This window comes from Pseudopipra pipra, chromosome 9 (genome assembly GCF_036250125.1).
Source record: "Pseudopipra pipra isolate bDixPip1 chromosome 9, bDixPip1.hap1, whole genome shotgun sequence".
NCBI classification, from domain to species: domain Eukaryota; kingdom Metazoa; phylum Chordata; class Aves; order Passeriformes; family Pipridae; genus Pseudopipra; species Pseudopipra pipra.
In genome coordinates, this window is record NC_087557.1 from 8,037,161 (window position 1) to 8,060,968 (window position 23,808).

The following is a 23,808-nucleotide window of genomic DNA, read 5'->3' on the forward strand; positions in this document are numbered from 1 at the left end:
CATTCACACAAATCATTCTGTATTTCTTAAAGGTGTTTGAGACTCATACCCATTACTTGTGCTCTGAAGTAATTGGCAGTATTTAAACTAAAAAAAACATAAAACCACCATAAAATCCAAAACAAATACCCAAATCCAACAATCAGCATCAAATGTCAAACTTCAAATGATGAATATGAAGTGCTGCCTGCCATGGGTAAAACCACCCTGCAGAACACAATAAATGGATGATTTTTTATTCTTTTTGTTGCTTCCTAAATGCTGGAGCAATATTGTGAGTTTGAAGGGAACATACTGAGAGGAAATTTTTTTAAATTCCCTGGTGTCATTTGCAAGAACAATTATTTTAAAATGCTTTCTCATTTTTCAGAGTGTCAGAATTTGGATAAAAACTTTCATTTTAGAAGTTCTGTTAAAAGTATGATATTGCATGCTGTTGACACCTACAAGTTTAGCCTACCTAAACTGAATTTTAGGAACAGAAGATCATTCTTTCCGTGCTATTCATTCTTTGACTGTGATTACAGCTTCTTCTACACAAAATGAAAGTATGAAATGGGGAGGCATTTCCCAGCCCTAGATATCTTCCCATTTCATTTATCTATTCCTTCAAGGACCATTATTTCAAAATTAATTTTGTGTTGAAAGCATGGGCTATGAATTTAGGCACAGCCTTAGGCAAAAGTCCTTCTTTGGGCCATGGTGGCTGTGTCTGATGTATGGTGGCTGTAAGATGATAGTTCTCCATCTACTAACCATTACTTTAATCCCTGCCTGAGGAGTTAAGTCATTTTCAGCTAAAACTTGTTAACCTTTTAAATGGGGAATACCTTCAAATGCACTTTGAGATACAAGGCTCTGATCTGTTTCTAAAAGACTGTTCTGCTTCTGTGAAATCTCTTGTGAAGGCCAAATAGACTTGCAGACCAAACTAAACCACCTTCCTGTATCTGTGCATCTGTTTGTTCAGCAGGGACAGGAGTATTCTGGCTGAGCTGGAATTGCTCACCCAACTGCTTGGCACTCAGTTTTTCCTTGATAACATGGGCTGGTGAAAGTTCAAAAGCCGAGTAAACTGCTGAGGGTTGACAACAGATGAGGAAAGGTCTTTTTCACCACAAATCCCTCACCTGACTTTGAATAATTTTGTCTATTGTATAGACAAATAGAGCTTTAGTTGTGTTTGGTGTAACGATGTCCCCCCCGGGCTCTAATGGACAACTGCAATGCACAGCTCAGAATTACTCAGTTTTACCAGCACACTTAAGCAGCACTAGTCTCACTCCTCTCTAGGGCTGGTTGGTATAAAACAGATGAGAAAGGTAATCAGAACAGAAAGTTGTCTAAAGTACAGATATCTACTGGAAATATCTAGGTTACAAGAGTAAAATCAAGTGAGGCATAATGAGAGGTGACTGCTCTGTAAGTTGCATCACTTGAAGTGTAACTTGGAATAAAGGATGCTATGCTTTGCTTAGAAAGATGTGTTTTTGCCTGGCTTTCGTTGTTCTTGAAATTAAAATGTGCTGACTCTTGTAAAGTTAGGCAGTTCCTGAGAAATTTTAGAAGTCATTGACTGCTTTCCATGTCCATGATTCACTTCCACTTCTTATTATACTGGCAATGGACAAAAGGAGGGAGTAAAGCAAACAAAACAGAAGTTGTGTAACAAAGGAGAAGGTTGTAAACAAGTGGAATATACTCATATCTGTATTACAGAGATTCTTTTTCTTTGTAGTGATGGGGAATATTAGGGCTCTTAAATGGTTAAATGTTTGTTATCTGTAAAAAAAAAAATCATGATGCTTTGATTGGCTTTGAATAAGTAGAGAGCACACAAGAAAGGATTTACCTATAGGAAGAAAATCATAATTCTAAGCACAAGCTGCTCTCTGAACTGTGCTAACCCAAAATGATTTCCTGCTGTTTCCTTTAACTAGACACTTGCAGTTCCATTTTATCATGTTCTTGGGAGCAGTAATTTAAAGCAGGTAGTAGAGATGAAGTCCTCCTCATTTCTTGCCCGTGTTCTCTCATAGGAGGTAATTTAAGCACTTTTGGGGATGCAAGAAAACAGTTCATGTATCTATATTTAAACATCTAACTGGTATCTAAGAGATTGTAGTCTCGCAGGCCACTTCAGATAGGCAATGAAGGGATAGAGGATGGCTCTGAATCACCCTCTGGAGGATGTGAGGTTAAGCCAGCTTGCCTTTGAGGGGTTGCTGTTTCACTGTGGCCATAGAGAGCCAGAGAAGGTTGAGCTGCTGTTTTAGCTGCCAGAACTTGGAAAGTCTAAATACTGCTCTCAGCACTCATTACCCCAGTAAGCTCAAATGGAAGGTAAAAACAGTTTGTGGTAAAAGAAGAGTAAACATTTACAATTTAGATAGTAATCTAGTTTAAGGCCAAGAAATTTATATAGTATTACATGGTAAAATTCTGGGTGTTTAGTCACTAATTTCCCTCATTATTTCAGAAGGTCCTTTTTTAAAGAATCCTACGCAAATTTATTTGTTTATTTATTTATTATTTTGGACCATTTTTATTGTAAGCCAGCTAATACCATCTAAGGTTGTCTTATCATCTGAGTCCAGATAATGAGTAACCATTGAGAATCTTATTCTCGCTAATTTTCATAAGGAATAAGTAGTAGAAGGCAATGCTCTGTTTAGTACAAGTTTAACACAAGGAAATGGAGTTGTTTGGGGGTTTTTACATCTGTAAAATATATCGGAGATAGCCAGCATGCCAATATAGAACAGAATAATTCAGTCACTACTTCCCACCAGCAATCACATGCTTAACTTTTCCCAGGAAAGTAGGGCTTTGCCACATGTGACAGTTACTTGGGAAGACAAATGCCTTAACTCCAGACATCCACTTCCCTTCCTTGTTCTTCCCCCAGCTTTTGTTGCTGGGGAAATGGTGTGGAATATCCCTCTTGCTAGTTGGGTTCATCTGTCCCAGCTGTGCCCCCTCCCAGCCTCTCGTGCCCCCTCCCAGCCTCTCATGCCCCCCCAGCCTCCTTGCTGGTGGGGTGGTGTGAGTGCCAGAAAAGGCCTTGGCTCTGTGAGAGCCCTGCTCAGCCACAGCTGAAACATCCCTGGGGTTTGCTGTTTTGGTCACAAATCCAAGACACAACCTCATACCTGCTACTGTAAAGGAAACAGCTATCCCAGCCCAAACTACTGTGTGTATGAAAATGTGATGGAAATCTCAAAACTCACTATAAATATATGAAATTTTGTATATGTTCTAACTGTATTCATGTTAATTTTAGAACGTGTAGGCTTGGGTTTTTTTTTTTCAAAATTGGAAAATAAAAGAGGTGAATTTTTGAGATGTTACAGTTCGTTAAAATAAGCATCTCTTGATTATTATTTCTTTAAGGGTGTTCAAGAAGGAAAAGACTGATTATATGCATGCCCGTATTCTAAAATTATCTAGTGTTTTGGTTTTTTTCTTCACTTGTGAACTGATAAGGTTCTGATAGTAGACCTTGTGCTAAAAGCAGTATATGGTAAGATGGTTTTGATCCCTCTCTCCCATATATATACACACATATGTTTACAAATTATGATACAAAGACATGAGAAAATAATCTTTTCTTGCATTACTCGAGGGAATGCCAACACAACTATTACACATATTCTTTCACCAGTAGTGGTGTAGGCTGGATAAGCAGTAGCAGTTTTTAAATTATGCAAGTAGCTTATGAATCAGAGAGATGTTTTGTCAAATGACTCACTCCCTTAGATAATTAAGCTGAGACAGATCTTGGGTTTTCAAAAGTCTTAATGGATTTTGGAAACTTAAGGCCCTCAGGAAAAAAAGGGTTCATCAACTGCATATCAGCTTTTATCTATTTACGTCAAATGTTGGAATGTAATAGAGTTTACTTCAGAGAGACCATGTAAACTGTTGGACTTCATTATAATCATTTGAAGAAGCAGTCCATGAACACTTGGTTGAGCTGATTTTGCAGAATGTTACGCTTCAAAATCTTTTATGAAATTCAGCTTTTCTTTGGAAAAAGAAATCTGGTTGCATATTAGTTTACAAACTACTAGTTTTTCCGCTGTTTGGATCTGCAGTGACAGAATACTTCATCTGCAAAGTGGCAAGAAGCTTAGTGAAGTATCCAGTTAATTGTTTTCATCTGCTTTCCTTTGACCCCAGGCTCATCTTTGGTGACCCCAGGGGATCAGTGTTCACTGTCATTCAAGCATGAGCAGAAGTTGCTGGCAATGATATTTTGCACAGTGTTGCAGAGAGTAACTTCTTTTCAAAAATAAAACTCTTTGGTGTGTCATCAGTCATGCAAAAAGTCCCAGACACATGCAAATGAATGTAAAATCTCTCACCAACTTTTGCTAGTAAAACAATTTCAAACAGTGTTCTCTGTGTGGGAAGATGCCAGTCTGTGAAACACTGTGATGAACTGTTAGATTGAGTTATTCCATAAGGAACCCAACAATGGAGGAAGTGATTCAGGTTTTGGTAAATAATGTTGAGGTTTAATTACTTCCTTAGTATATGTCACCCTGTATTTCCAGAGTGGTATTTATTTTTCTCTCTTAAACTCAGTCTATTAGATGTTTTTAATAGTATATGATATGGCTCGGAAATTATAGGCACTTGGTTAAAAGTTCTTCATGTCCTTCCTAAGAGTTAAAGGAAAAAATCCCCATACTGCTTGGATGTATGGCTGTATCATCTACACCTTAATTGCATGGAACTGACTGTGCTCCTTATTTATAAATTCTGTTCCCACATAGAAATAAGGTGCAAGCTTACTGCATTTCTCAGGTAGTTTCCAAGGCTTCAGACTTATTTTTCTTTTCCCTCCTTAAAAAAAAAAAATGATATTTTACTTCCGTTGCTCTTATTTTTAGCAGGTTTTAACAAATACTTCAGTGAATCCAAACTGTTGCTGCTGTTGAAATTGTGTCAGTCAGTCTTATCTAGCCAAAAATAATTTTTGGGTTAAGGGGAATATGTATAATCGGTGATACAACAATGTCTAGACCTTTGAAACAGAGTAGTGATTGTGTTTGGGGATTTCTTTTTTGCTTGACACCACTAGTTCTCTTGCTTTTCCCCCCTCTTATGTTTTTAATAGTACATTTAGTGTGGGTAGTGATTTGGGTTTTGTTTCAGTAACTGCAGGGTCTATTCCCACTTCATTATGTCAATCACGTTTTCAAAAGTATTGCTTTTGCTGATGTATTTTTGCCTGAAAATACGGAGACAGCATGCTTAATTGGTATCTAAACGGGAGGCTCTGGGAGCACCTCTATTCTGTTGAATAATTACCTTCTTTTACTTTCAAGATGGCAACCTCTTAAATTGGACTCCTTTTTCAGGGGATTTTCTCAAATTAGGCCAGTGACAGCAGTTAAATTGCGAGAAACTGAAAAATGAGTCTGGTTATTCTGTGGTTTTCAAACTTACATCATCAACAATTCTTAAATTGTTTTTGATATACCCATAAATATGAAAGCATCTCTGCACCTTTGTAGAGAAATAGTTTTTCAATGGTCCTGAAATAATATGAAACACTTTTTGTAATTAAAGTAATAAATTGTGAGATGTGAAGAGCTTACTCAAGCAATGATAAAATAATAAGGCTTTTTTCCTCTAAATGAGCTGTTGAAATGGTGATATTAGTAGTACTGGAAATATTTTATTCCCAACAGCATCATGACTATTGATGAGTTGACACACTGATGATGGCTTTGGTTTCAGGAGTGAGTTGCTGATTTAACAATTAGAATATTGTTTTTACAATAATATTTTCCTTCAAACAATGGAAATGCCTTATCTGATTAAGAATTTTATTACTATAGTTTATAAACTCATAAATAAATAGTTATGCAAAATCGATGCTACAGTAATCCTTTATTAACGTGATTTCAAAGGAAGATTTCCTGATATTAAATCAATTGGCTTCAGTAATACATGACAGAACAGCATTTTTTTATTGCCTTGCCATTTTAGTCCAGGCAACTGAAATCCATATGCTGGATGTGGATGAATTCTTTGTTTATTGACTCATTTATTCATTTATTTTTGAAAACTGAACTTTGGTTTTATTTCTATATATTCGGTCTGTGTTTTGAAAGAGTTGAACATCATGATCTTAAAACACAACCTTAAAACAAAATTGTAAGTTACATATCTCCACACATCATTCTGGAGTTAGCAGAAAGGCATGTCTTGATTATGCCTATTTAGCTGAAAGATAATCTAAAGCCTGGTCACTCCAATGGCAGCTTTTCCCACTCAGCAGCTATGACAATGTATTTAGTGTCCGAAATCATAAGAGCACTCAAGGGCACGTTCCACATTTCCTTCCTTTGTTACGTGGGTGAGCTCAGAACAGTTGTGGCCACGCTCCAAAAGGTCAAATTTCCCCCTCATTTTACTTTATCTCCACTCCAATACTGACAATGACCTTTCCTGAAAACAGAAATGCCATTTCTGGGATTACATTGTCATCGGAAATATGTCCAGATGAAATGGTACTTGTTATACTGTGATGTTTCTCAGAATATACTGTACCTAAAAAAAATGGAGGAGTCATTGCTGTGTTTCCAAATTGGAGTCCATAATTAGTTTATTGGGGTATTCAGTAGGTAGCAGTGAACTTCAGGTCACTGCCTTCATCACCCAAGTGTGGCAGGAACACTTTGGTGCATGTGATAATTTGCTGGTGTTGCTCAGTGACGAGTGCAAAGTAATCCTTTGCTCTAGTATTGGGAAAAGTTCTGACCTGTTACCCAGTGTGTGGCTGGGGATTATGGAACCATGTGTTGCTCAAAAAAAATGGTTGGAATTTTTGTTACAACATTTCCTCCAGACATGCCAAGTCAATCACCTACTTCCCAAATGTATGAGAAGCTGGAGTGTTTCTTCCTAGAGCATACTTAACCCTTAAAGGCTTGTCTTCCTTAAATAACCTTCTAAACTACCTGTGGGTGAATATCACCCTGAGAGAACTGGAGAAAGAGAATAAATCACATTTATCAGTTTGTTTAGAGATTTCTAGTAGTGTATTGACAAGGGGGAAGGTTATAAATTATGGTCATGTGGAGGAAGAATTGAGGTTTGGAGGAATAGTTGTACCAATTGTGAGCAAAAATACTTTGATCTCATCAAAAGCAGGTCTTCTGATCATAGGCTTTATGTGGTAAAGGTAGGAATGTATGCATGCAACAGTAAAACAGTCATACTAAAAGCATCTTTTCTGTGCCTAAATATTTATTTTTTTTTTTAATTGTGTTTTATGTTGTCTTAAAAGGTTTTCTGTGAACCTACTGCTTTCCAAAGCAGTGCTTTTCCAAGCAATCACCAGTGCTGGAGTCAAGTCATGGCCTTTGAATGATTCTCACGTTCCTGCAAACAGCCACTCCTGAAGCTACATCTAAGTGGGACAGATGAAGAGAATTAGATGTGCTTCCTAAGCAGTGTTGCAGCAGGTAAGGTGCAGTAGGTCCAATTTTTTTTTAAATAGTTGTAATATTTCCACAGCTCTTTCAAAAACTAAGTACTTTTTTCCCAATAAGTTTTGCTATAAAAGTTGTAACACTTAATTAAAAAATGTTTTTCTTGATTCTTTTAGATGGAGTGAGAGTCAGAATTCCTTATGGAAACACCTGGGGGGGGAGTGGGAAATCTGTCATGGGGAACCTATTCCTGGCAAAGATTTCTAAAACCTCTGCACACATTTTTTTATTTTAGAACAGTTATTGCACTTCGTGTTAGAAGGGTTGAAGGTTTTAGTGGTGTTGTCATGTTTTACTGTTCAGGTTAGTAAAATATAACGTTTTGTAAGAGGGCAGCGTGTGCTCAAATATATCTGGATAGGGGCCTAAAAGCATTTTAAGTATTAAACTCTCCTGTAATCCTCAGCTGTCTCCTCTAAGTACCTGTGCTTGCAGGTGGTTCCCCCCTTGGAGTTCTGCTGCTCTTTATGGAAATGCATTAGGAATTTAAGTAGTGCACAGTGTCTGACTTTCAGCTCTTGTAGCTAAATCTAGAAATTGAAACTATCTTTTTATTCTTTAAATTCTACCATTTTCCATACTTCCTGTCATTTCCACACTGAAAGTAATTATTTTCTTTAAAATGCCCTCATTTTATGGGCAAGTCATAGTTGTCTGTGAATGTTTGTGGAAATCCAAAGGAGGATGCTTTTATGTTGTTATGCAGAAAAGCCACCAAAAAATATCAAAGAGTGTAGTGTATTCACTCAACAGCAGAATTGCTCACCTTACATCTGTAATTAGAACATGCTCTCTAAGTGAAACTATCTGAACCTGTTTATTAATAGTATTTTCTACAGGTGCAGTATGGTATTTTAACATTCTAACCAAGTGGACATAAATTTTAAGCTATTTTTCTGGATAAAATGGGTTTTTTCATTTTTTTGAAGTAATTTTTTATGAGAAGCGTGTGATAAAAATCTAAATTAAATCTATTGTTCATTAATTTTTGAGTGGTTTACAGACCTGTCTTTCTCTTTCACCTGTTTTAAGAACTAGATTTTTTTAGACAAGCACAGCCCACCTACTGAATATTTGCCTATATTTCTAAATGCTGATGAATAAATTCATGAGTATACATGGTTGTAGTAGGCTGTGAAGAATAAGTAATTTCTTGCTATTCAAAGGTTTCTGTCTCATTCCTTTTTATTTTTCTATATTTTACAAAAAGAGAAATGGGAACTTGGAAGTGTAATGAGGACAGGTTGAATGAATTTGGACTGACAATTTGTTTTGTTCTGAAGTATTGAACGCTGGCTGAGTTTTCCAAGTGTTATAGGAGTTTCTTTTCCACCTTTAAATATATGGTTATCATATTTGATTATGTGTTAGACCTGCTTTATTGTGCTTTTATTGCACTCTGGAGAGGTTTGATTTGTATTTTAAGATACTTAAATGTACTTCAGAATATATTAAAAGAAGAAAGATGGTTTGCAAGGTATTGAATTAGCTGAAAATAATGTGGGTGGTAACTAAAGTAGTGTATTCAGTACACATAAAAGCTAAATTAGAGCTCTGTGTATCCCATTTATCCAGAGCCAAATGTACTTGAAAATGATATTAGCAAAGGATCCAAGCCCCATGACATTTTTCAAGCTGCATTTCCACAACACAGTTTCAGGTTAGCTCAGTTCCTAAGCAAAGGAAGCCAGAATTTTCGTGTCACTCTTCTCGTTTTCTGCCTTTTCTGTTAGGAGTCATATTTACCCAACTGAAAATGTATGTTTGCACATATGTACAGTCTGAATTTATAACACAGATATGATAGACTTCATTAATCTGCTTTGCATAGTGTTTCAGTGACAGATATGGTTCTCAGCACATGATCAGATGCCAGACCAGGAAAGAAAAGCGTCAGGTTTTGTACCTTCCACCTTCTGCACCAGGGAAGGTCCTGCTTCAGTAGAGTGGGAAAGGGCAGTATGAGTCCCCCTGAAAGATGGGAGCTGAAGGCACATCACAATATGCTTTTTCAGGGTACTTCATATGTGCATATAGTGGAATATGGTGATGTCTTTCTTCTGCTTTCAGTTAGCCTTAAAAAAGGAACAAGAGGTACAGCATAATCCCGAAGATCTTTGTGTGCTTTGTCCTTCACTCATGGTTCTTTGCCAGGCATCTTGGTGTGATATGTGGTCTCATTTGACATCATCTGTAGTATTAGAATTCTTGGAGGATTTGCTTCAAGGATTTCTGTGCCATTTCTAGGCCTTCAGTACCTTAAGGACTAATTAAAAACCTTTAGTTACCTAAAGATGGTCACGGATATCTCTCTAAACTGTTAATCATGAACATCTGTGTGCAGATTTTTATGTAGACAATTTTGGTTGTTGAGACCCATTTTTTAAACGCCATGAGGGTTTTAACAGTATGTTCTCCGTGTTAATGTACTGTTCTCCAAGCAAAAATGGAACATTCATGCTTGATTGATGTTTAAATAATGCCATTATCAAGAAGAATAATCAGATGGACATCGACAACTTCCTTAATTACTGTACTTGACAGAAAGCCAATGCTGATTAGAATTACAAATTTGTTAAAGGGAATTATTACACTGTTTGTTATCAGCATAACATGCTTCAGTTGAAACAGTTTGAATAACTACAACATTGCCCTTTAAATTTTGTGTTTATAAGGAGAGGGGAATTATCTATCCTTTTAACAGCTTGAGTTAAATAAGTATATTATCCTAAACCAGTATTTTTCTTATAGGGGCTTTTGTTATGTGTGTAAGAATTTTAAGTGGAGAAAACTCTATTTGAAAAAGCCATTTTATTTCTTTTGTTAAGGAATTTACTATTCTATTAACTATCTATTTCTAAATTAAAATGAAGTAGGAGTAGCACAGACTTACAGCTATATCTATACTTCCCAGAATTGCCCCCTAAAACTTTGGTATTAAGTGCTTTAACGGCTCCTTCAAAATCTCTCCTACCTAAATTCTATAATTGAGTGGAAAAGAAGATACCACTAATCTTTAGCATGTGCTCTCTAGGGAGCTGTTGGAAATGTTCATAAACTCTCCTTTAATACTTCCAGTCTTAAAAGGAACTGTTTCTCAGTTTCATGAGAGAAACTTCCTCTTCCCGTCTGAACAGGACATCAGAAAATGCAGCACTTGGCAAAAAAAGTGTTCAGCTTGCATATGTGCAGTCATACTGATTTCAGTGTGACTGCTTAAATATGCAAGTATTTGCAAAGTAGACAAAAAGGGCTGGTTCTTCAAGACTTTTTAAAATATGTGTGCTTGTGGAGAAAGTAAGGCAGAGAAATCCAGACTGGCTCATGTATCAGTAGTGCTACTTTATTTTTTAAAACCTGATTAATGATAGGAGCACAGTTCAGGTATGCTGATAGCAGTCAAAATTAGTTGCAGCTCTTGTTCTTACATCCAGATTTTGAATTTTTAATAGACAATCTGTCACAGCCAAAAATTTGAGTCTATTCTAGAGATGCAGGTCCAGATACAATTCTGCCACAAGTAGCTCCTGGAAAAGTGAGTGTTTTTTGTCTGGATGAGGATGTGATGTCTAGCAGTGAAAGTCCCTAAGTTTGAAATTACTGGAAAGTGCCATTACATGCTTCCAGTATTCTCATGGACAACTCCACTGGCAGTGTTTGAATATGGGTCTGGCCAGTAGTAACATACCCCTTGCATTGCCTGCTCACAGACTGCACTTTCCAGCCACAGCTGAGCTTTTTGCCTGTGAAAAACCTTTTCTGGCTTTCTATATTGTGTGGTTCTTTGGGACAACATGTATATTCCATTTTCCTTTTTCTTATTTCCTCCATATCTCTGCTGCAGCACCTAATGCACGGAGTCAGTGGCTCCAGGAAGGAGGAATGGAGTAGCTTTGTATGCTGTCACCACCCTTCCAAGTAGTAACAATAGTAGAGGGCTGACTTCTTCAGCATCACTGTGTATGTGACATAACCGCTGTCATTTTCTATTCATGATTGGATTATTGTTTTCCAATATCTCTTTTATTTTTCTTTGAATTTAGAATTGTGATTGCAGTAAGCAGAACAGTAAAAGACAATGAGAGGGAAGAAACAAACGCAGAATAAACTACTGGAGAGTATAGCTTGATGAAAGGCTTCTGAATAAATACAAAGCAATTTTCACTATTCAGAGTAAAAGAAGCCAATTCCATTTTTATGTATCACATCTGTTTTATTTTCATAACCATTCCGCTGGAAACAAGACTTTTACTGATCTACTACTCTAGCAGAGAAATGAGAGCTCTGATGTTACCTGTAAGTTTCATTATTTGGTGAATAATTTGAAATAGCTGTGTGTTTAACACACATGCTTTGCCTCTGACTGAGAGAAGTATGTTTTACAGGAGTCACGAAAACAAGCGTTGAGCTGATGATTCCTCCTGTAAGAACACGAGGCAACGAGGCAATTAATTTTCTTTGAAATTCAATCAGTTACTTTAGGAATCTCTTGATGTTCCACAAGGATGATTTTTCAACTGGCAATATTGATAGTTTCTCTTCAGAAATACCAAAGAATTCCTGCAAAGAATTTAAATCTGTAGCCTAACTCTTCTAAAACAAGATCTACTAAAGGGAAAAATCAAGCAGCATTTGTAAGTAAAAATAACTCTGTACTTAGTCTTACATTGCCAGCTCTTCACAGAATACTTGGGAAATAAATGATTCTACTGCATCTTTGAGATCCCGGTGCAGTTAAATTTAACATTATGCCTTTTTACTAAATTTTTCTATCCTTTTACAAAACAAGGGATGCATTCTTTCCTCAGCTCCATAAGCTTCAGTGAAGCTTAAAATTGGTTTAGCTCCATTTATCTCAATAAAATTACACCTATTTACCCTAGCAGGCTTCAGTGAGTATGGTTGAGATACACTTTTACCCAGGACAGATCAGTGCTTTCCTTCATTTTCTGTCGGTAATAAATTTAAAAGAAAATAAATGCATGACCAAGAATGGGATTTCAGTAATACAAAGTAGTTAAACTATCTGCTTTACACTGTTTATGCTAGCATATGTACTCAAAGCAAATGGCATTGGAGATGTTTGTCAGAAGCAATAACCAACGTTGTACAAGAACTTAATTACTTGTGGTGAAGGTATTTTTCTTGTGAACTGCACACTTACCCCTAAATTATTTATTCATTCTTAAACTCAGCTGTTGCTTTACATGGTGTCTTTGCTTATTTTAATAAGGGTTTCATAAGTACACCTGCTCTTACTGTTAGATATGTGTCAAGAAACTCCACCTGCAGTTGCTATACTGGAGTCCAGCAATGCTGCCTGTTCAGCTTTAATTTTTTTCCCAGTTGCTAAATGATCTGTCTGTATTCAGCAAATCATTAGTTCAAAACAGCTGTTACAGTGATAGAGTCAATTAGCTATTTTTCAAACAAGTAGAAATCACTCAAAGAAGGTTTATACTATAATGAGGATTTTATTTATTATGTCTTCACTGCTTCTGTTTTTTAAATGCAGCAAAATATTCAGGTCAGCATTCTATCTTTAATTGGAGAATATTTGCTTATCATATAATAGAAAAGGAAACAGAAGTGTCTGTTGAAAGACAACTGCTCAGAAAGAAATGTCTGGAAAGGTCTTTTGGAATTTGAGAACACTAAAAGACTTCTTGAAGAAACGAATTGAAATAGTGACAAATGCCAGAAAGTTAGCAGTATTTGTTTTTAATATTCTACTTCACCACTTCTCCTCCTTCAAAATGCACTGGTCAATAGATGAGATATCTTGTGCTACGTTTAATAGTTTAAAAAAATGAAAATAGACATTATTAGTGTCATAGGTAGCATTCACTTCCTATAACATTAATGTGTTTTACAGGTTTAAAAACAAAGCAAAAAAAAAATAAAAAGTATATATGGATCTATTAGGAGATAGATTTTTATTGTCTTGGTTTCTAGTTACTTAAAGAACATACTGCTGTAAGCTATTCTGCTAGTCTATAGAATATACCTTTCTTCAGTAAATGGGTGTGCTAGAGGGAGAAGGCCTTGATGACAGAGGTACCCTGAGCTCTGCTCATGCAGCTGCTTTTCCAGTAACAACCCAGTGTCCAGATGCACTGAAACACTCGACAGAGCAGGGCACTGTGTGTGACTGTTAAGGGGGGAAAGGGTGACAGGTGAGGTATTAACTGCTGTGTTAGTTAGTACAGTTGTGATCAGAGCAGTGACCTGAAATGCCCACCACTCTGGGGGTAATTTTGGTGTAGATGCAGCTCTTTCGCTCACTTGACTCATTCAGTCAGTCCTTGTTTTAACCTATCCTTTCATTAAGTAATTTTTTATTGATGTCTGTATCTTGTAATTCACTTGTAAGTTTTAGATATCTGCCACTGTGTTCTAATCTCTAAGCAAATTAATCTCCACTCATTAAAAAAAAAAAAAAGTCTTTTTATAGCCCATTAGGTATCATTTGCAAGACTAATGCAAAAGAGGAATAAATAAGGAAACACATATGCACAAAATGTTTGACAAAAAATAATTTGTTTCTCCAGTTCCAAGCCTGCAAAATCCTCTTTGACTTTGCAGCCAGTTTTCATTGGTTGCAGGCAAAACTCTTATGCAAAATATAAGTGGATTTTGGTTCTGTGCTTTACAATTTGGGAAAAACAGGGGAAGAGATTCATATGCTTCAGCTCCTTAACTGGAAAGAAGATTAGTTTCTTTTTCCAATAAAAAGGATTGAGAAGTAAAAACATTTGCTTCTCTTGGTCACAATGGGGGAAGAAGCAGTTAAGTCTGTTTGGAGGAAACAGAGACAGAGACTGAGTCCTTTGGAGTGAAGCAAATGTACCTACTGTGTAGAAAGATTTTGGGGACCAAATGTTATAGTGCTGATCTTCCTCACTTACATATACAGCTGTAGAAGAGAAACAGTATTTTTTTGCTTGCTAAAAAAATTGTATTTATTTAATTAAATGAGGAATTGTATTGATATATTCTCTTAGTATCAGGGTATAGAATAAAGTTAATTCTGTCATGGCTGTTCTGGTGGAAGGTTTGCTACTGTGGAGGCTACAAAAGAGAGTCCTTGTTCTGGATAGTTGATAAAAGTCTTTCCTACAATCTGTGTATTTTCTTGTAACAAGAGCTTTAATTATGTAGATCTCTAGCTCTCTAATACCTATACATCACCCTGAACTAAGGTAGACCTGCTTACAGTCTTTAATTGGTCAGAGTATGCTTTTCCTCTGCAATTCTTCATTTACACTGATTTTTTGCAAAGATGTAAAGTGTTTTTACTCAAAATTCAGTAGTAATATAAGAAAATGCCACTGTACCTAACAAAAATGGTTATAACTTAGACACAGTATTGCCCCTGTGGCTTTGTGGCTTCCAGAGCTCCTTTGTTGGAAGCACACATGTATATACTCTCTTTTTAGTGCAGAGCAACACAGGAATCTCTATCCATTGAGATGAACCATGGGATGTAAACCACGTCTCACTGGAGCCTCTGGCTAGAGAGGAGAGAATTCACAAGTGGTATTATAGCAGTGGGTAGGTAATTATATTTTAGGAAATTGTTATTTTTTATGAAATGGTGGCATCTCTTTCAAAAAGCAAATAATTTCTCAGAAAAATAATTATGCTGTTGAAAGTAGCATTTTCTGTCAAGATACTTAGAATAACTTCTAAGTGAAAATGTTTCCAACCAGCTATTAATAGTCATTAGAGTTAACAGGGGTGTCATGTTGTATCCCAGTACTTGAATTCAGTGGTGCACACCTTTTATTGCTGACAGTAAGTTACAAGACAATTACATAATTGATATTCTGAAGGTCACCTGAAAATTGCAAGGAAGAATGGAACTGTTCTATGGTTCCAAAACAAATGGTAAGACTTGGTAGGAATTTACACTTGTCCTGCTCAATCTTATTTATAACATTTATTCCCATAAAACCAGGCTATAATGACTTATGGTTATTGATGATACAGACATGAAGATGTCAAGGAAATACCTGTGGTCCACATGGAATTACTTAATTTTAATAGTAAGCTGTAAATATCCGCAAGATGTTTACAATGATAAATAGACACTTATCACTGTTCACGCACTGCATGTTCTTTTTTGAAAAGAATATTTCCAAGGATGATGGTTAAAGAGTAATTTATCACGTTTTATGTTTACCTTGGAATAAATGGTAGAGCATATGGGGACGTTATAAAAGAATTATCAGTGCTAAATTCGGTTTGAAATTTGTTGGGTGAGTGGAAGGACCTTTCAGCTAGTAGAAATAATAGACTCTCAAAGAGCACATTTTTCTTATTAGCATAAGAAAAAACATTGGTGCTTGTTTGACAATTCTACTTACTGCACCTTGTTGCAGAAGCTAAAACTTCTGAACTCATAGTAACTAAAGGCACAGCAAATCTGTATGCAATTCCTTCAGACTTCTACAAATTATATTCATATAGTGTGGGTCCACAAAATGGGTATGAACTAACCCTGAAGAAATCATTGGAAAGACTTCAGTGACAGACTGAATTTGGACCCAACCAGGAGCTATATTAGCACTTTCTTTTACCAACTATAGTTATTTTTGGAAAAAACCCACTCTCAGTCAAATCTTTGTCATAACTCTGGGCAATTTTATTGACTAGGTTTCTCATTATTTTTTCCTGTTAGAAGACAGTTTGTAAACATTTATTAGATGTAGGTAGCACAAAACTGTAGATATGGAAACATTCCTGCTCACAGTAGGAAATAAGCCAAAATAATATTATAGCACCAAGCAATAATACTTAAGGACACTAAGGATGCCATTAAAAAGAGCAAGGCAGCACCAGATAATTCAAATTTAGGGAAAGAGAACGGGGCCCTGGGCTTCATGCCATTTTTTTCCACTCTTCACATAGTTACTATCTTTATTATCAAAGCATACTGTGGTTCATCTGAGGGCAGTACAGAACTAGAAGCATTGTTTTTCAATTATTTTTTTAATGTAAAAAAGTTTTTATGTAAGAAAACAATACTTTTACGTGCAAAAGGAGAGCATCATAGTGGTTTTCTGTGGGACAAGTTTTAAAAAGACCTTTTGTACCTTGGGCAAATCATTTCACTTGTTCAGTCATCATTTATATTTTCAAATTTTTACAAGCCTGATTTGTTATGAAAGCAACCTAAGGCAGGGAATTTTTCCCACTTTATGCTTGCATGGCAGATGATGCAATACAATATCCTGTGGCTTTTGGCCGTGAGTATGGCTGAAATGCAATTCAAATTGTAATAAAAAACCCCACTTAAGCTGAATGCAGTTCTGCATGTGGTATGAATCACTTACAGTCAATGGAAATAGCCTGGGTAAGAAATATGTGCTCACCACTCATAAAGGATTATCAACTTTTTAAATCTGGTAAGTTGAATAGAATAAAGTTAAAATAATTCAGGTTCCATTTTTTTCCATGAGTCACCCAAGTAGTTTCTGTAATTATAGTTTTTCGTTAACCTATTGCTAAATGAATATCACCTACACAGAGAAATTCTCCCCCTGCTTCCTTTCTTGTAGTAATTCCAGGCACTGAGTTGTAAAAGCAGCAAACTGGAGTTTGTGAGAGCAGGATGAGCTTTAGGGGAAGTTTCCTAATTGGGTGTTGTGCTTTTCTTCACTGGTTTATGCCTCCTTCTTCTGCCTTCAGTGGAATAGTTTTAAAAGAATTTAATGAAAGTAGTGCTGCAATCCAATGAAGAGCTACATTTTAATTATTTTTAAAAGTCACCAAAGAAAGAAGACATTAACTGGAAGAGGTTTGAAAGTGGTGTAATAGTGATGTTTTAAGTTTAATTTTATTTGTCCTTCCTGTCCTTAGCATGCCCAAGAAAACCTTTTAACATTGAAGGCCCCCTTCAGACACCCATCCCAGGACACAGACTTATTTCATTTTTGTGAACTGGTGACTGAGTACTTTACACCTGGAGATTGCATCCTTTTTACAATTGGATCTAAGCTCTAGGTGCTGTCTGGTGTGCAGGCTGTATAACATAGCAGTGGATACATGATTTCAGGGCAAAGAATTATATTATTGGGTTCTGTAATGTGTTGTAAAGTGTAGAGCTGAATGAGATGAAGAACCACTGATTAAATATTAGACGTTTTTAGAGTATGTGTTTATCCATGAGTTTCTGTGGAAGTTGTAAAATCATAGTGTGCAGGAAGTGCAGGTGAGAGGTGTGTAAGGAGAGACCTCCTGCCACATGGGGACAGATGGAGAAATCCTGGGGAAACTCTGACTTCCTTCACTGAAAAACACTATCCTGTGGTTTTATGCAAACCATAGTCATTTTCTGACACCGTGGAAAGTATAAACTGGGTTTTCTAATAAGCTTTTATCATTATTCCAGTAATTTTTAATTAAAAGCTTCTTTGGAGTGTTTGAGAAAGTTGACCTAGCACAGAAATTCTTGTGCATATGTGATGTGACATTTGCTTTTTTTTTTTTTTTAGTTTACACTATTTCACATTTCATTTTCTCTCTCCATGCTCCTTTTCTCTACTGACCCTAAGACCTTGTCTGCTTGCCTTGAGATAAATCTTTCTTACCCAGATACTCCTGCTTATGAGTTGTTGCATGTTAAATCTCAGCAGCGTATTTACGAAATGAAATTACTTAGCATACACCTGGGGTGGATAAAACATAAATTGAAAACTGTAATAGTGGTAGCTTTCCTGTTCTGAAGTTTAATCAAATTGCTTCCTGAATCTTAAAAATACAGAGGTATCTTCTCAAAAGCTTCACGGATTAAAGAAAGTTAAGATAAATCAGAAAAGAGTGGGTGGATTATGTACATTTCATAGGCCCTGTCTTATAGTGCCTTAGCTTTCTTTTTCTGTGGATATAAATTAAGTTTTTTTCTTTTTACAGAAGAATTTAAATTAAAATTGAACTGAAAAATTCCATTCATCTTTGAAGATGGTATTTTATAGGGAAAAGAAAAAATACTGTTACAGAAAGGATAAACCATGATTTTATTACTTTAGTACACAGCTAATACATTGAAGTTTTTATCCATACCACCCCTTTGCTATTTTCATATTTCTTCTCACAATATATATTTTGGCTGTGTCTTCTTTATGTATTAAGAGCTGTTGGTATATCAATGTGACATAAGTTTTTGAGTTTTTGGTTTATGTTTTGTTTGGGGGGCGAGGTTGTACACCATCATTTGAATGTAAGGTGAATTTGATGTATTTAAGTTTTATCAGTAAGAAAGGGGCTTTTTTTCCCCCTCCTCTTTTGCCCTTATCTCTTTTTTTCACCAAAATTGCCTTTTTATGCTTTAATGTTGCTGGGTACTGATCAGTGGGGCATTGTGTGTTTTTTGCCTCTTTTTGGATATTAGGAGCATCAGTTAAGCAGCTCTCTAAATGCCTGTGCAGTTGTCATCACACAACCTGCCAAAAGAGAGAGCAAGAACATCTAATTGTTTTTCTGCTTTTCTTCTCTCTCCCATGTAAATATGGACATTTTCATTAAAGGAGTAATTTATTGAGCGCTCTTTAAAGTAGAATGATGACAGGGATTGTAAGAACCAACCTTTTTGTTGGGTTTTGTCATGAATAAACCTCAAATTCTAATTTTTCACTCAGTCCTTTGGATCCAAGGGTTTACTTGGGCATTGCTGAAGAAAAGTAACATAGCAGTCATTAAATAAATGCAGGTGTTTCCACTCTAGATCAAGATGCCTATATATAGTCTCACACATGCATTCAATAAATAGAAATCAAGCTAACTATAATAAATGCATAGACTCTGATTAGAATGACAGCAGAGAAAATGAACTGTAATAGATATTGGGCCTTAAAGCTGTCAGTTAGCTGAGTAATAAATTTCTATGTTATTTGAATATATTAATTTCTGTATTTCTGCTACTGGTGGATTGCACTCTTCATACCATGTACCTGAATTATAGTTTTAGTGGTATTCTGGAATTGTGCCACTACTGTGGGCTAACCTAAAAGTAACAGTGTTACAGGGAATTTTTCCATGAGTAACATGGAAATTATAAATGATCAATTTTCCAGTGTATTTAATTGGTCTTCTAAATATGTCTTGGACAAGAATTTAGCTTATAAAATATAGCATTGATAAAAAACTGCATGATTTCAGAGCAATAGAGGTAAATCTAGCTGTCTGGCATATTTTGTACTAAGGTCTCTGAAATCCACTCTGGTCTTATTGTTTTCTCCTATTTCATGGAGAAACTTCCCCTCCACACCATATCCATACTTCTTGTGAATTCAAGAATTCCATGCATTGATTTCTTTTAATTGAGAACAGCTTGGCCTCGTGCTTGACTGTTAATATATATAACAGTGGAAAGTAAGGAGATAATCTTAGTTGTACTGACTTGAATTTGCTATAGCCTGAGGGCTTGCACTCAAGCTGTGGTTTGGGAAGTGTGTGATAACCAGGTTAAGCCATGATATATTGTCCCAGAGAGATGTGCAGGGATTGATGCCGGAGTCAGATCGTCCGTCATAAACTGCTACAGCATCGCCCTCAGTTTCTCAAGGTAGATTCAATTTACTGTCAAAATTCTTATTCATATGGGCTATGTCTGTGGTTACTAAGGATTAACTCAAAATCTGTTTGGAACAGATAGAATTTAGGCAGTTTTATTTTATCTGTGATCTTCTAATCATATGTGTATTATTTAATTTAACAACTCAGTATGCGACGTAAAGTCAGGTTTAGAGCATATGTGTTTTTCTGGTTTGTCTAACTTATCTAAAATTAACAGCATTAATTAAACAGAGGAAAGTTATGATTCATGCACTTCTTAATTTTATGTGACATTACAAAACTATTGTGCACCCAGGAGCCATTGTTAACATTCAAGGGTGAACTGCTGAGGAGCATTCTTGAAAGCTGCTTATGTATCTGTCTGAAATGAGTGTGACCCTGCTTTCAAGCAGCTGTTACAATCCAAGAATATCCAGGGCATACACTGGATTAATATTTAGTTTATAAGGATAATGCAGAAATTTGTATCATACTATACCTATTTAAGACATTCTCTGGGATTTTTCTTAAGAAGAAATATTATAATTTGAAAATAAGTTGTTCATGTCCAAGGAAAATGAAGGCAACCAAACTGAAGAAAAGCAAAGAGGCCGGGTTGGACGGGGCCTGATTTAGTGAGTGGCATCTCTGCCCACGGTGGGGAGATTGGAATGAGATGATCTTAAAGGTCCCTTCCAACCCAAACCATTCTATGATTCTGTGAGAACAGATGGTTTCTGCTGTTGCCATTCCACACAAGAAGTTCTTGTAATATAGTTTGGTCAAAGAATCAAAGGCAAAATACAAATCTCGAACAGATAAATCATTGAAATGAATGGTTTAATTAAGTAATTTTTGGGAAGAAAACAAATTTCATAAAAAGCATGATGTCTTACCTAGATTCAGTTGAACCCATCTGGAATATGGATGCCATATTCCTGAGTTTCTGAGGTTTAATTACTTAATCATGAAGTTAATACAAATCTTTGTGTTGTTAAACACAGCTTGGTGGTTTTGGGGTGTATTCGGGACCTTGCTATTTTTTGTTTCTTTTAAAATGTTGTTCCAGATACAAACAGATGTAATGACATAAGTATGTCTAAAGAGTCTGTAACACTATTTACTTGACCAACTTATTGCAGAGATGCACCTTACTCTTAATGAGGGTGATTTGTCTGCTCAGAAACATACTGCATGAACAGTACTTTGCAACATGGGTTACTATAGTAACACTTCTCTAGTTTTACACTCATATCCCAGTATATCTTGTTTTTCAAATGCTCTTTGTGAACATTTTTAAATTAGCTTATCGCTTGAAAACATTTGTGAAGGACTTTTTTACCTCAATATTATTTAATATGGTTGTTATGGCAACAATATATTTCTCCTGATATTTTACCTATGAAAAGACAGTGGGGGGTATCTCAAGCAAATGAGAGAAAAAATTCATTTACTTTTGTTTCTACACACATGGTACTCTGTAACAAATGTCAATGAGCTGAGCATGAAGTACAGAAAGGGTGTGGGCTGTGCTTCCCTCCTCTTAGACTTTACATTGACACATGCAAAACCTTGATTGATAAGATTGATTAATGTACATGGTGATGTTGCTGCTGCAGGCTTTGTGGTGAGGCAATTATGAGTTACTCCATGACAAAAGCTTGAGGACCTTGGGAAGTGTGAACTTAATGAGGTTCAACAAGTCCAAGTGCAAGATGCTTCACCTGGTTTGTGACATGGACCTGATAGAGAGTGTCCAGAGGAGGCCACAAAGATGCTCAGAGGGTTGAAGCACCTCTGCTATGAAGGCAGACAGAGAGCTGGAGTTCAGCCTGGAGAAAAGGTGTCTCCAGGGAGACCTCACTGAGGTCTTACAGAGCTTAAACAGGGGCTTAAAAAGCAGAAGAGTGACTTTTTACACAGACATTGAGATAGGACAAGAGGAATGTTTTTAAACTAAAAGAGGGGGAAAAAAATAGATGAGATATGAGGAGAAAATTCATTACTATGAGGGTGGTGAGGCACTAGCAAAGGTTCCACAAAGCAATTGTGTATCCCCCTTTCTTGGATGTGCCATGGACCAGGAGGTTGGAACTTAGGGTCCCTTCCAACCCAAACCATTCTATGATTCTATGAAAACAGCATGATGAAGAGCAAGGTGTACTGCAAAGACTATTGTTGAAGCAGAGCAGAGGGTGCAAGGAGCAGCATTGAAATTAGAATGAAGCAGCACTGTGCTGGCTGACAGGCTTACTGGTTTGCGTGGCTAGAACCAGTCTGACTGCAGGAGTTTTCCCATCCAGCTCTATAAAGTAGACAAGCAAATAGTGCAAGAAGTATTGTTATTGCTGGTGGACAAGTCCTCCTTGTTTTCATTCTTGCTTGGTAGGAAGAAGATCTTAAATAGAGGACTATGAGATGCCAGGATCTCATAGTCTCTAGCATGGGACTCTAGCACCCTACAAATGTTCATGTTAAGAATCCTTTTTGGAGGAAAATGAGAGAAATGACTTTGTCAAAGCAAATTCTGAAATCCTTGCCGCATCGTATCTGTTTACCAGGCAACAGTATGTATATACATAGTCCTACATTCAGGTGATTAAAACATGATTAGATCATGGGATTAAAATGAATAATTTGTATTTGAGAAATAAGAGAGACTATATGACTACAAATCATTTCCCTCGTAGTTATGCAATTATGGAGCTGTATGTGTTGTTGCAGAAATTTAGCTTATACTCTTTAGATAAGAGGTGTTTCAAGTAATTTAATAACCGATACTTATGTCAGTCAGCTGCAAATGCATATTTCAAATTAAAGTTGCCACTACAATAAAAGTATCAATCAGTGAGCTTTCATGTTTTAAAAAACAGTGTTACAGCCTCGAGCTGTATGAGACATCATTTAGGTTACTTGTTTTGAGTAATGACTAGGCATTTTCTGTGTTTATCAGAAGGTGCATACTCTTTACTCAAAATGAGCAGAAGAGCAATACAGCAAAACAACCCAGCATTTTTGGGACTGAGAAGTAAAATAAAATGTTGCAATACTTATTTCTAATGTGTATCAGGGTATTAGAAGCTAAGCTTTTGGATTCCTTACTCTGAGAATTAATCACTACTAGTTAATTGAATTTATGGTCTGATAAAACCCTATCTCCTCCATCAAACAGTCTCTAAACAAATACTGACATTCAGCTAAAATTTAGCTTTTTATACCAGTAAGTGGAACAAGAGTCTATTCCCTGTACCTCTGCTAAGCAAAGCGGTTACTGAAACTCGGTGTAATTCAAGTTTTATAAGACTGTACAAGAAAATATTTTCATTAAAAGGAAGCATGTAACTGAGAGAGAAAATTTTATATACAAATAAAAAGGTATCTAGGAAGCAGAAGCAGTAACAGAGCTGTGTGTAAGATACGGCAAAAGTGTAGTAAAAGTTGTTTACTACAAAACTGGTACTGGTTCGTATTGGGTTTTTTTGGACTGTGAATTAAGTATTTGCCTCTTTGGAAAATAAATTCAAAATTGAATAACACAGGAAGTATAATAATTCTGGTTAAATCATTCAGGGACTGATCTAGAGTTAGTAGGAATTCGTGCAGTGCTGTGATGCCACCCAAGGAGCAGCCCCATCAATCTTTGTTAACTGGATGAACTTGCAGGTGTTCCTGAAAGCATTCCTTTGGCTCTTCAGTAGTGGGTCATTTTGTGTAAACCCTCCCCCAGTTTGGATGATCT